Below are 11,779 nucleotides of genomic sequence, written 5' to 3'. Positions count from 1 at the left end.
TTCAGTGACTGGGGTAATTGGGATGGGTGTTTCAGAGGCAATGCGATTGGCACAGGATAGAGCAGAGTTTAGGGTGTTTTACATAGGGTCTCTATGAGTCGCAAACGACTTGATGGCACATAACAACAACTTAGTAATTCATTGTATTCCATTGGGTGAATGTGCCACAATTTCTCAGTTCATTAATGTGTTGCTGGACATCTTGTTGCTATTGTGAATATTGCTGCTATGAACTTTGGTATAGAAATCTCTGATCATGTCTCAGTTCTATTTTCCTCAGATATATTCCTAGCCAGAACACTTATACTCATGTGAAACCTATACTAGGACCAGGAAGCTGTCATCAGAACAGAGCAAAGAAATGCTGCATAGTTTAAAATTAGGAAAGGAGTGTGTCAGAGATGCATCCTGTCTCCATACCTTTTCAATATTTATGCAGAACAGATTATTCTGGACATTGGACTTTTTGAGGAGGAATGTGGCATCAGGATTGGAGGGAGACTCATCAACAACATACATTATGCAATTGATACAACCTTGCTTGACTAAAGTGAGGAGGATATGAAGCATTTGATGAAGGTCAAGGACTATAGCTTTCAATATAGATTGAAGTTCAACATAAAAAAGACAGATTCTCACCACTAGGCTAATTGGCAGCACCCTAACAGATGGAGAAGAGATTGATGTTGTTAACAATTTCAGCTTACTTGGTTCCGCAATCAACACTCTTGGCAGCAGCAGTCAGGAAATCAAAAGACTAATTGCATTAGGTAAATCTGCTGTCAAAGACCTCTCCAAATTGCTAAAGAGCAATGATGTGAGTATAGAGAGTAAAGTGCACCTCATCCAGGTAATTGCACTTTGCAATTACTTGCTGTGCATCAGAGATCTAGACGATGGCCAAGAGTGACAGAAGGATCAATGCCTTCAAGTTGTGGTGCTAGAGAAGAGCCTTGAACATACCAAGGACTGCCAGGAGAACAAATAGGTCTGTCTTGGAAATGGTAAAACCAAGTTTTGCCTTAGAGGCTAGGCTTTTGAAGCTCCATCTCACATACTTTGGACATGTAGACAGGAGGGACCAGTCCTTGGAGAAGGACATCATGCTTGGAAATGTGGAGGAACAGTGCAGGAGAGGAAGGCCTCAGATGAGATGGATTGACATGATAACTTGGGCACTGGTATTAGGTGTGTTAGGGTCAGTGAGATTGGCTCAGGATATGGTAAGGTTAAGAGCTATTGTACAAAGGGTCATAATGAGTCACAGGTGACTCAATGCCATATAACAACAACAAACAATGTTTCTAGTAGTGTAATAGCTAGGTCATATGGAATTTCTTTGTTCAGCTTTTTAAGGAAATGTCAAATTACCTTCTACTGTGGTTGTGGCATTTTATGATCCCACCAGCAGTGCATGAGAATTGGCTTGTTGAGTGTTTGATGTTGTCTGTGTACACTATCATGTCCTCTGCATCTAGTGACAATTTCACCACCTCTTTGCTAATTTGGATGCTTCTAATTTCCTTTTCTCACCTTTTAACCTAGCTGGAACTTCCATTATTAAATAGAACTGGTGATAGCAGGCAGCCTTGCCTGTCCCTCTCACAGGAGTCTTTCATCTCTCTCTATTGAGAATGATGTTGGCTCTTAGTTTTGCATATATTCTTTTGGCAAAAGACTTTGGAGATTCTCTTCTATTGCTGTTTTCTGAGTGTTTTAATCAGAAAAGGAGTGTTGAATTTTGTGTAAGGCTTATTTTGCAGCAATTGATAAGATTATGTGGTTCTTGTTTTTTATTAATGCAATGGATTATATTGTTGTTTTTTATGATCATGATGATTTATTTTATTTGATTCACTGTTAGATTGGAGGAAGACTCATCAATGACCTGCATTATGCAGATGACACAGCCTTGCTTGCTGAAACTGAGGAGGACCTGAAGCACTTGCTGCAGAGGATCAAGGACTGCAGCCTTCAATATGGATTGAAGCTCAGCATCAAGAAAAGAAAAATTCTCACCACTGGGCTGATTAGCAGCATCATGATAGATGGCGAAAAGATTGAGACTGTTAATAGTTGGAGTTTGCTCAGCTCCACAATCAACACTCTGGGTACCAGCAGCCAGGAAGTCAAAAGACAAAATGCACTGGGACAGTATGCTGTCAGTGACATCTTCAGCGTAGTGAAGAGCAACGACATCAGTTTGGAGACCAAGGTGTGCTTGATCCAGGCCATAGTCTTTGCAATTATGTGCTATATATCAGAAAGTTAGACAATGACTAGGAATGATAGAAAAAGAATTGATGCCTTTGAGCTGGGGTGCTGGAGAAAAGTGTTGAATATATATACCATGAACTGCTAGGAGAATAAACAGGTTTGTCCTGGAGAGGATGAAATCAGGCTGCTCCTTGGAGGCAAGGACTCTGAAGCTTCATCTCACATAATTTAGGCATGTTGCAAGGAGGGACTAGTCCTTGGAGAGGGACATTATGCTTGGGAGGGTGGAATGACAGCACAGGAGAGGAAGACCCTCTATGAGGTGGATTGATTCAGTGACTAAAGTAATGGTGTAGGTGTGTTGGAAACAGTAAGATTGGCTCATGATTGAGCAGGGTTAAGAGCTGTTGTACATAGGGTCACTATTGAGTCACAAATGACTCAACAGCATATAACAACAACTGTTGGATCTATTGTCCAGGAATTTGTTAAGGACTTTTGCATCTATGTTCATGAGAGATACTGGTCTATAGGGTTTTTTTTGTGTGTGTGATGTCTATGCCTAATTTTGGTATTAGGATTATTCTTGCTTCATAGAATGATGCTGGGAATTTTACTTCTTTTTCTATTTTCTGAAATAGTTTATGTAGCAATAGTTAAGTTCTTAATGTTTAGTAGAATTCATCCATGAAGCCATCAGGGCCAGGAATTTTGGGGGTATGTATCTTTTTATGTATGCAGAGCAGATTATCCCAGAGGTGGGGCTCTATGAGGAGAGGCGTGGCGTTAGGATTGGTGGATGATCTATCAACAATCTGTGTTATGCAGATGACACAACCTTGCTCACTGAAACTGAGGAGGACCTCATGCACTTACTGCAGAGGGTCAAGGACTGCAGCCTTCAATATTGACTGAGGCTCAATGTTAAGGAGACAAAAATTCTCACCACTGGACCAATCGGTAGCATCAGGATGGATGGCGAAGAGATTGAGATTGTTCACAGCTTCAGTTTGCTCGGCTCCACGGTCAACACTCTTGGCACCAGTAGCCAGGAAATCAAAAAACGTATTGCGATGGGAAAGTCTGCAGTTAGGGACCTCTCCAAAATACTCAAGAGCAACAGTGTCTGTCTGGAGACTAAGGTGCGACTGATACAGGCCATGGTTTTTGCAATCACTTGTTATGCATCAGAGAGTTGGACAATGACTAGGGAGGATAGAAGGAGACTTGACGCCTTTGAGCTGTGGTGCTGGAGAAGAGTATTGAATGTACCATTGACTGCCAAGAAAACAGATTCGTTGTAGAGAGGATTAAACCAGGCTGCTCCTTGGAGGCAAGGATTCTGGGGCTTCGTCTGACATACTTTGGACATGTTGTAAGGAGAGACAAGTCTTTGGAGAGGGACATCATGCTGGGTAGAGTGGAGGGACAGCGCAGGAGAGGAAGACCCTCTATGAGGTGGATTGATTCAGTGACTGGGGTACTCGGGATGGATGTGTCAGAGGCAATGAGATTGGCACAGGATAGAGCACGGTTTAGGGCTGTTGTACATAGGGTCGCTATGAGTCGCAAACGACTCGGCGCACATAACAATAACAACAACAACAACATCTTTTTATGACCTGTTCAATGTCTTCTTTTGTGACGTGTCTATTTAAGTGTTCTACATCTGTATGTGTCAGTTTGGGTAGGTTGTGGGTTTCTATGAATTTGTCCATTTCCTCAAGATTTTCAAATTAATTGAAGTAAAGCTTTTCATTATATCCTTATATGTTTTGTTTGTTTGTTTGTTTTAGTTTGAGTTGGTTCTTTTGTGATGCCACTTCTTTAATTTCTTATTTGAGTTATTTGTGTCCTTTCTTTTGTAAAGTTTTTCAGTGGTTTGTCTATTTCATAAAACCTTTCAAAGAACCAGCTCTTGTTTTTGTTGATGGATTCAGTTGTTTTGCTGTTTTCTATGCCATTGATTTCTACTTACTAGAGGTGTTAAGTTTATTTTACTCTTTTCTTCTTTTTCTTATATGTTTGCCATTGCTATGAACTGACCTGTAAGGACTGCCTTAGCTGGAACTCAGAGGTTTTGATATAACATGTTTTTCATTTATTTTGAGGAACTTTTTTGGTAATTTTCATTTCTTCTGTAACCAAGTAATGCTCAAGCAAGGTGTTTTTAGCTTCTGTTCGAGTGTTCTTTCCCCCTTTATCTTCTTTTTGTTAATTTTAATCTTTCTAGCATTGTGGCCTGAGAAGCTACTTTGTTTCATCCAGTGTTTTTGATTTGTTGAGGCTTGCTTTATGTCCTAATTCATTATAAATTCTGGAAAATGTACTGTGTGTACTTGAGAAACTCTCAGTACATTGATGAGGTTGAGCTGACTTATTGTATAATTTAGTCCTTCTATATCTTTGTTGAGTCTATTTTGAGTTAACCTGCCCTTCAGTGAGAGTGGTGTGTTGAATTCTCCTAGTATCGTGATATTGTCTTTTTCTTTCTTCTAGTCTGTTGCAGGATTTTTTTTCCTGTTGTGATTTTAAAGAAAATTTACAGAAAATTTGGGTTTTCATTCATTCATTATTGCACATTTTTCTCCCTCTCATTCCTTGCCCCCTCCCCAGTCCACTTTGCAATACACCTTGGGTTCCAGATTGTTGTCATACATACAATGCCTAATCATATATTCCTTTCAGAGAGTTCCTCCCTTCATCTGTTCCAATGCAGTGTTCATTATTTATCCACTGTTTTCCTATTTCCCCACCAAACCCTCATGTCAATCCTATTTTATAATAACAGTGTTATGCAGTATCTGTCCTTTTGTAACTGGGATATTTCACTTAGCATAATGTCCACATGGCTCACTTGTGGTGTGTATCATTTTATGAGTTCATTGTTTTCCAATGCTGTACCAGAGTTTTTCCTACCTATTTGTTGATGGGCAGTTGGGTTGCTCCCATCTCTTTGCTATTGTGAGTAATGCAGCAATAAACATGAATGTGCATACATCTGTTTCAGTTGCAGCTCTGGTAGGGGAATTATCAGTAGTGGAATTACTGGTCAAATGGTATTACTATTTCCAACTTTTTGAGAAAATACCACACCACCTTGCACAATGGTTGTACCATTTTACATTCCCATCAGCAGTGACAAAAGAGTTTCAGTCTCTCCACAACCTCACCAAGATTTGTTGTTTGCTGCCCTGTTGCTGAAGTAACCATTTTAAAATGTATTTTTCAGGTCTATCATTAGGTGTGTATGTGTTAAAGATATATCCTCTTGATCTGTTGTTGTGCCTTTAATCATCATATAGTGTCCTTCATTAACTCTTACGGTGATTTTCATCTTGAAGTCTATGTTATTATAGATTAGTATTACTACGCCAGCTTTCTTAAGGATACCATTTGTTTGGTGTATGTTTTCCACCTTTTGATTTTGTCTATATTTCTCCTCATTTCATAGATGTGTCTCTTGGAGGCAACATACTAGTGGGCTTTGGTGTTTTGTTTTTTAATCCATTCTACTATTATTTATCTCTTAATTGATTTGTTTCCATTAAGCCCATTCATGTTGAGTGTGATTATTGATAAGCCAAGTTTGTTTTATTATAGTAATTTTGCTGCGTTCCTTTTTCTATTGTTGCTGGTTACTTTGGTCTATCCACTTTCCTCTGCTGTCTCTGTGTGAAGGACTTCCTTTAGTATTTTTATAGAGTTAGTCTTGTTTTCATGAATTCCTTAAGTTTAAATGACCTAATTTCTGTTTTGTTCTTGATGGATAGCTTTACAGGCTACAGGATCTTTGGCTTGAAATTGTTTTCTTTCAGCCTTCTGCATATGCCTTCGCATTATCTTCTTTCTCACAAGGTATATGCTGAGAAGTCAGAGCTTAATTTAATTGGTTCTTTTTTTTAGGTGGCTCTTTGGTTTTTTGGTGCTACTTCTAATGTTCTATCTTCTTTTATTTTATCATTGTCTTTGACAGTGATATATCTTTTTAAAAATATTATTTCATGCTGGTTTACATACAAAGTTCATATAGTTCATATACATTGTTTTTCACACCAGACCTTTCCCCTTTTCTTTACCAATTCCTCTTCACCCATCAAATTGTGTGACTCTATGTTTAAACTCCCCTCCCCCTTGGATCCTTGTACATGCTCTACAAAAATGGTCCTATACAGTATTTGTCTTTATGAGACTGAGTTAGTGATCTATCTTGCTATTTTTCTTTTGAGCTCTAGTCTGTTTGGCATTCACTGAGTTTCTTGATTATGTACTTTCTTACTTTCCATAACACCTGAGAAATTTTCTTCTAGTACCTCTTCCAAAATTTTCTCTAGGCTTCTCCCCCTCCCCTCCTTTCTGTTCTGAAATTCCAGTCATGTCTCATATATTTTGGCCATGTTGTCAGAAGAGGCCAGTCCTTGGAAAAAGACATTTTAAGGGAAAGATGGAAGTCAGTGAAAGAGAGTAAGACCGTCAGGGGATGGATCAACACAATGACTGTAACAATAAGCTCGAACATGCCAGAGATGGTGAAGATGACACAGGATAGGGCAAGGTTCAGCCAGCTGTTCTGTGGGAGAAAGATGGTCAATCTCTTCCCGGATTAAACGGCTTCTGAAAAGCTACTGGAGTGTCAACTATGGATCATCTCTGGCTTGATAGTATACAACAATAACAACTTTGTACTAGCTGTGTTATATTGTTGTTGTTGTTGTTAAGTGCCGTCGAGTCGCAGGAGACTCATAGCGCCTCTATGAAGGAGAGTCCTCCACATTTGGGTGCCTTTCATCCTCTCTCCAGGTTCATAGGGTTTCCGGAGGCAAGCTATTATGGAAGTGGATGCCACTCCTCCTTCCACGCTTGTTTAATCGGGGAGCTCCACCCCACTCTCAGTCCGCATTAGGTAGCCAACCATTAACGCATTTGACACATCCGTGTCACAGTGTTCAGCCTCACAGCAACCACAAGTGCTTTGTTTCATTGTGTTATATTGTTGTTGTTGTTATGTGCCATCGAGTCATTTGTGACTCATAGCGACCCTATGTACAACAGCCCTAAACTCTGCTCTGTCCTGTGCCAATTGCACTGTCTCTGACACTCCCATCCCAATTATCCCAGTCACTGAATCAATCCACCTCATAGAGGGCCTTCCCCTCCTGCGCTGTCCCTCCACCCTCCCAAGCATGATGTCCTTCTCCAAGGACCGGTTTCTCCTCACAACATGTCCAAAGTATGTTAGACGGAGCCTCAGAATCCTTGCCTCCAAGGAATCACCCGGTTTAACCCTTTCTAGGACAAATCTGTTTGTTTTCCTAGCAGTCCATGGTGTTCTCAATACTCTTCTCCAGAACCACAGCTCAAAGGCATCAATTCTCCTTCTATCCTCCTTGGTCATTGTCCAACTCTCTGATGCCTAACAAGTGGTTGCGAAGACCATGGCCTGTATCAGACGCACCTTAGTCTCCAGAGAGACACCATTGCTCTTCAGTACTTTGGAGAAGTCCCTTATAGACTTTCCCATGGCAATGCGCCTTTTAATTTCCTGGCTGCTGGTGCCAAGACTGTTGACTGTGGAGCCAAGCAAACTAAAGCTGTGTACAATCTCAATCTCTTCACCATCCATCCTGATGCTGCCAATTGGTCCAGTGGTGAGAATCTTTGTCTTCTTGACATTGAGCCTCAATCCATATTGGAGGCTGCAGTCCTTGACCCTCTGCAGCAGGTGCTTCAGGTCCTCTTCAGTTTCAGCAAGCAGGGTTGCTAACACAACCTATGTTGTGTTATATTAGTAAAATTATATAACCTCTAAGCCTCAGTTTCCTAATTTTAAAAATGGGAATAATAACAGTATCTATCTGGAGCTGTTGTGAAAAGCAAATAAATGATTCTTTATAAAATGCCTAATATGTAGTGTGCACTGTGTGTTAGTCACCATTTTTTTAAGCATACTTAATAGTTCCAATTAATTCTAATTAGTTGAAAAGAATAGATTAGGTCCAAGGACTCATTACTCTCAAGGGTGTGTTATTATTAGGAGAAGGGGAAGAGCTCTCACATACATTCCATCCAGGAGTGTTCACAATATTCACAACACTGACTCCATTGTCAACCCACACTCAGTGAGGGGATACCATCCCAGCTTTCGGAAAAGGACATTAAAGGTGCCTGATTTGGTGGTGGTGGGAAGAAGTCAGCTGCAGTATGGGCTTCTCTGAAGAAAGCCTTTATAGCTGGCTGGTTTCACTGGCAGCCGTTTGATATTCTAGGCAGCTGCCTGACACTGCACTTTGGTGCCCCACAGTGTAATTAACAGACGTGCACACAGCTGCCTTGTCATATAACTGGCCAGACTTGGCAGGGCAGTTTGCTGAGGAGGGTGGTGGCAGGGAGCATCCCGGATACATTTATCACCTTGGGAACTGAGCTATCCCAGTAGTTTTGGAATAATCCTGCAGCTGAGCTCTGAGCCCACCTCTCAATTTCATGTCTTGGGGAAGACTATCCACATTTCTAGATTCCTAGTGTGTTTTCATTCTCTAGTTTATTCAACAACAATACCACTAGCTTGGGCTCCTGCCTCATGCTATCAGAGTCAGCTGAGGCAGGCCTATTCCTTTTGTTTCTCACATTCTCTTCTAAGTCACACAAAGCCGTTTTCATCTTGTTACTCCTGGCCAAATAAATCTTGTTCAGAGAAGAAAGTATAAAAGGAAGTGTGATGTCCGGGAAAGAGCATGGGACTGGAAATCAGGAGGCCTTTCTTTTTGCTCTGGCTCATTAGTTGCATGACCTTAAGGAAGTTATTTGCTCTCTTTGGTCCTTTAGTCTTATAGCCAATTGAAGTGGCTAGATTAGAGAGTCTTTCTGGGATTTTTAAGGCTTTGGGGATGTAACAACTTATAATTAATTTCAGAAACTCTTGATCTTGGATCTTGGCTGTCAAAATGACAGAAACACCCCAAACCTGAAGTTTTGTTGTTGTTGTTAGGTGCCATCAAATTAAGTATGACTCACAGCGACCTTATGAACAAAAGAGCTTAGCCCTGTTCTATCCTGCCCCATCCTCACACTTCATGACATACTAGAGCCCATTGCTGCAGTCACCATATCAGTTCACCTGGTTGAGAATCTTTCTCTCCTTTGTCCACCCTCCACCTTTCGCAGTAAATTGTCCCTCTCCGAGGAATAGCCCCTCCTTGCATCATGCCCTACGTATGTATGTGAGGCAAAGCCTCATCATCTTTGCCTCCAAAGAGCACTCTGACTGCAGCCAGACATATTTGTTTGTTCTTTTGGCAGTCCACGGGATGTTCAGGACTTTTCTTCAACATTACAGTTCAAATGCATCAGTTCTTCTGTCATTGAGAAGAACTTGAAGCTTTATTACTTGCTAAATTGCCAACTCTATAAGCTTAGGTTTTCATTCTTCAAAGCTGCCAGTTGGTTAGGTTCTTGTTCCTTGAAGCTACCAATCCACTCTATTTTCCAGTCTTTCTTGAGTGTCATGTGTGCAATGTATGGGATTGTATTCAGATTGCTATGGCATCTCTTGCTGAAAGGCTCAAGAAAGATCAGGAGCAAGTTGAGCATCATTTCTAAGTCTAGTTTCCGCACTTCATATAGAATATCCTCCCCATCTTAGACTTGGTCATTTCGGAGGTTATGTTGTTTCCATTTTATTGGCACAAGTCATCAAGCACCTAGTTTGAGAAACATCTTGCTTGTTTTAGCTGGGAATTTCCTCTTAGATGGAATGCTATGAACCAGTGCGGTGCCTCATTTTCCTTATGGGCAAATATTATCTTTCTCCTAGAAGCCTCCTTCAAGAGGAGAGGCTGTTGTTGTCTGGTGCCTTCAAGTTGTGTATGACTCATAGTGACCCTGTGAACAACAGACCATAATCCTGTCCTACCCTGTGCTAGCCTCATTATCTCTCACACACTTGAGCTCATTGCAGCAGTCATTGTGTCAATCCATCTTGTTGAGGATCTTCTTCTCTTTTGGTGACCTTTTACCTTTCCAAACATTATGTCCTTTCCTAATGAATAGCCTCTCCTAGCAACATGCCAAAATATGTGAGATGAAGCTTTGTTATCTTTGTCTCCAAGGAGCACTCTGGCTGCACTTTTCCCAAGACATATTTGTTTGTTCTTTTTGTAGTCTATGGGATGTTCAGTGCTCTTCTCTAACACTGTAACTTGGCAATTCCCATCTGCCTTCTTCTGCACATGTTCATTCATTTGAAATTCCTGTAAGAAAAGCCAGGGACAGCTCAGATGAGGCTGAGGATGCCTGAAAAGGTTCTCAATACTCACAGGGAATGTGTGGTCAGAAGATGGGTTTTGCCTTGGAGAATGATTGTGGTTGACAAGTGATTGTCCGCATCTCTTTGCAAGTCTACATTCAATGAAAGCCAGTTGGCAATTTGAAATTGTCAATGGTGGGAGTATTTTCACTATGTAATTTGGCAAACCCTATATATCAGGGATCCAGGGATCTTTATTATTTTTCCTTTCTTATTAAATTTGAATAATTTTTATTGGTCAACTTACCATCTATTGATAAAGCTGAGTGAGATTTTGAAGGTGGGTTATTGTATTTGTCAGTTCCAAAATGTTCTATTTGGTTCTGCCTTTTAACTTCTCTCTTTTTGAGACTATCTCCTTTTCCCTATGGTTTCAAGAGTACTCAAGATTGCTTGCAGGGATATTTTTGTAACACTCACTTTAAAGTCATATAATTGTAACGTGTGTGCCCTCTTAACACTGGTAACTGTTGATTTTCTATTCTCAGGTGTGTTGAGATTTTCCTGATTCTTCATATGCTCAGTATTTCTTGAACGGCATCCTGAATGTTTCAAATATTATGTTATGGAACGGCAGGTCTTATTTAAATCTTCTTAAATATGTTGATATTTTAGCAGGCAACCAACCTGGATAGAGTCAGAGTCCAATTTCCAAGCTACCTTCTGTGGGTTGTATTTCCAACTTCAGTTCAATTTTCTAAGCCTTCTCCTTGCTGCTCGGATCAGTCCCACAAACATGTTGTCCTAAGGTCAGTCTAGAACCTGGACAGTGATCTATCTTATGAAGGGACAGCCTGGGCACAACACTTACAGTTCAGTTCTCAATGTCATTGGCATGGTAATTAAGGTAAGAGTCACACATGTGCAATTACCAGTGGAACCTAGTCATTTATAACTGAGTTTATGGGACTTCTTTTCTGTCCCTCTTGTCCCCTCACCCCTCCCTTTTTAAAACAGAAACCTACAAAAGCTTTACTAGGTAAGGATATTCACTCAACAGAGGTAGGCCACATACCGAGCACAGTTAACACCAAAGATGAATATTAGCAAGTTAATATACTTTCTGTCTTAGTTTGAGGCCTATTCAAAATTATTTGAGTCCAGCATAAAGTTACTATGGTACATTTAAAAAAAGATTGGTCAGTTGTGTTTTCTCTAATTCTACCTCTACCTTTACTGTATTGGCAACATCATTATGTAGATTTTCTAGATTGTCTTCATGTAATCCATTTGACACCTCTTCTTTTTGTTTTTTTT

The 11,779-nt window shown here is 40.4% G+C and overlaps 1 pseudogene; it reads right to left on the bottom strand.

Annotated features, from left to right (window-relative positions):
* Positions 1-11,779, bottom strand: part of LOC102857567 — a 118,373-nt pseudogene that overhangs the window by 103,610 nt on the left and 2,984 nt on the right.

Source organism: Elephantulus edwardii, unplaced genomic scaffold (assembly GCF_000299155.1).
Source record: "Elephantulus edwardii isolate Elephantulus edwardi_28Jun2011 unplaced genomic scaffold, EleEdw1.0 scaffold00131, whole genome shotgun sequence".
NCBI classification, from domain to species: Eukaryota; Metazoa; Chordata; class Mammalia; order Macroscelidea; family Macroscelididae; genus Elephantulus; species Elephantulus edwardii.
This window is presented reverse-complemented; position numbering and strand designations above follow the sequence as displayed.